This window comes from Portunus trituberculatus, chromosome 50 (assembly GCF_017591435.1).
Source record: "Portunus trituberculatus isolate SZX2019 chromosome 50, ASM1759143v1, whole genome shotgun sequence".
Classification (NCBI taxonomy): Eukaryota; Metazoa; Arthropoda; class Malacostraca; order Decapoda; family Portunidae; genus Portunus; species Portunus trituberculatus.
In genome coordinates this window covers 14,936,393-14,938,892 of record NC_059304.1, presented here as the reverse complement: position 1 = coordinate 14,938,892, position 2,500 = coordinate 14,936,393, and the positions used below count along the sequence as shown (strand labels likewise).

At 52.3% G+C, this 2,500-nt stretch overlaps 1 protein-coding gene and 1 long non-coding RNA gene across 4 annotated transcripts in view; one reads left to right on the top strand and one right to left on the bottom strand.

Annotated features, from left to right (window-relative positions):
- LOC123499517 overlaps window positions 1–2,500 on the bottom strand; it is a 418,310-nt gene that overhangs the window by 128,083 nt on the left and 287,727 nt on the right. The window lies entirely within an intron of this gene.
- The window catches only part of LOC123499520, a 27,105-nt gene continuing 25,333 nt past the window's right edge, over window positions 729–2,500 (top strand). The window contains exon 1 of the long non-coding RNA XR_006673008.1: window positions 729–1,330. This is a non-coding gene — a long non-coding RNA (uncharacterized LOC123499520). The remainder of the gene's footprint in view (window positions 1,331–2,500) is intronic.

Below are 2,500 nucleotides of genomic sequence, written 5' to 3'. Positions count from 1 at the left end.
GTGCTCTCGCCAGTTAGTCTTCTGTACTTATGAAAACATCAAAAACAAGAAGAACAAATAAGACTTGATAAGTGCACAAGTGCCCTTACCAGTTACTCTACTCGACTGTGAAAACCCCAAGAGGAAAACGAGCAAAAGTCAATTTAAATAAGCACATAAGAACGCTCAGTCTGTCTACCTGCCACCTTCCACGTACTGTACACTTGATCCAATCGTTTGAGTCGCCAAGTAAGTGCCGGGAATTTCGCCTTTACTGGTCTACCAAAACAAATGGAAGTGTGTGGACAGGTAGGCAGCACGCGGCATGAATCATAAGGCGGGAGACGCACGAGGATATCCTGAAACACACGCTCATGTCACATTGCATCAGCTAACACTATGATGCACAAAGGTGTTTTGACCTTATGAATACCAAGCAATCCTCACCTCTAACTCAGAATTAAGATATAAAAGAAACTGTTCTAAAGTTAGCCGCGGCCACACAAGCACGGTGTTATCTTGGGAGCACAACGTTGTATTTAAGGATTCGTGGCTGGTTCCTCTTATCGCCTCGTAGTCAGCGCCACTCGTGCCTTGAGAGCGAGAGAGGACAGAGGACACAACCTACATGATGATGGTGATGATGGGAGGTGGCGGAGGTGACGACAGCGCAGGGAGGGTGTGGTGGCAACATTTCACACACCAAGTCAAGTTAGTTTGGCTTGATAAACAGTGACAAGGCTCTCTCTCTTCGTGGGCGGCTACAGACTCAACAAAGGAGGGCGGCGGCGGATACTGACTTGTCTGGCTAATTAAAACTGAAGCGCTTGTGTGAGGGTCTGACACGGAGAGAGAGAGAGAGAGAGAGAGAGAGAGAGAGAGAGAGAGAGAGAGAGAGAGAGAGAGAGAGAGAGAGAGAGAGAGAGAGAGAACCCTTTTAACTCTGTAAGACAAGACTAAGATTAAAAAAAGAGCAGGAGAAAAATCAATCCCTCAACACCTCTCCTAACAGTTCTTGGCCATCGTGTGAGAAACCATTGTATATTTTCCCTTCTGTAGGAGCGAACCTCAGCCCAGGCCACAACCTCCTGCCTGCCTGCCTCCTTCCTTCCTTCACTTCCCTTCGTGCGTGTCCTGCGGGGTGCTAAATTTATCCTCCGTGAAGGGCGTCGTCATCCCTGTGGCACGAGAGAGATCCTGCGTCAGGCGGGGAAGGGCTGACGTTTGGCAGGGGCGTGAAAGAGACGTAACCCTGCTGCCCCCTCCAGCAAAGAACACGCGCCCCCTTCACTGCCCGGGAAACTGACCTCTATCGTGCCTTCCCAGCTCCTCACCACGGATTGTGACTCAGGTGTGTGTGTGTGTGTGTGTGTGTGTGTGTGTGTACAGTGAACGGTGCTGGTGTTGCTCTGTTTGCGGGGGTGGTGGTGGTGGTGGTGGCATGGAGGCAGTAAGGGGAGTGAGGAAGGTTCGCGGGTCTATGTAAGGCAAATTGGGGTATTTTAGCACCATTAGGCGTCATGCGAGTCTGAATGTGTATCATGACAAACTGTATTTCTTCATGTGCGTAGATGTAACTGTGTACACTCCCTCACCTCCACCACCCTCACCACCCTCACTCCCTACTCTCTCTTTTCTCTTCTTCAATAATTCACCGCTTTTCTTCCTCCTACCTCTTTCTTTCTTTACTTCACCTCTTTCTCCACCTCCTCCTCCTCCTCCTCCTCTTCTTCCTCCTCCTCCTCCTCTTTCTCCTCCTTTCCTGCCCCGCCTTCCTCAACAGGCCCCCTCAAGACCAAGCTGTTTCTCTGTCCACAAATAACAACAAGTTCGTCTCTGGCGCGAGGGGGAAAAAATAAACCGAATTGAAACCAGATACGCCCCTCTTGACGGCAATTCCCATTTTCTGAACTGTGTGCGGGGTGGTAACTGATGAGGAGGCTGACCCCGCTACAGTGAACCCCGCCCCGCCAGACACTGTTTTACACGGACTAACGGGGTCGACACTCAACCAGCATTAGGTGCAGGTCTGTTTTGTGGGCTGCAGGGCGTCCGGGTAGTGGGCGGGGGAGGGCGCGGCGGGTGTGGGTGGTGGCTGTGGGCGGGTCCTCGGCACAAGTGGTGTGGGTTGGGAAGAAGCCTGGACACCCGTTCCCACGCCTCCTCCTCCTCCTCCTCCTCCTCCAACGTCGGCTCGTGGCCACACTTTCTTCTACACCTCCTCGCTACTCGCTACCCTCCTCCCTCCTCCTTCCTTCCTCCCTCCTTCCTCCAGTCTCCCCAGCCCCGCCCCGCCCCACCCACCCTCCCCATGCACCTCCTTCCTCTTTTTTTTTTAGTTTTTTTTCTTTTCACGACTGCTCGCTCAACCCTGCGCCGACTTACACACACACACACACACACACACACACACACACACACACAGCTACTTTCTACACCCTCATCCCGTGATCCACCATCGTTGCTACACTTGACAAATAGTTCCGCGGAGGTGCGACGCAGGCAATGCAAGAGGAACAAA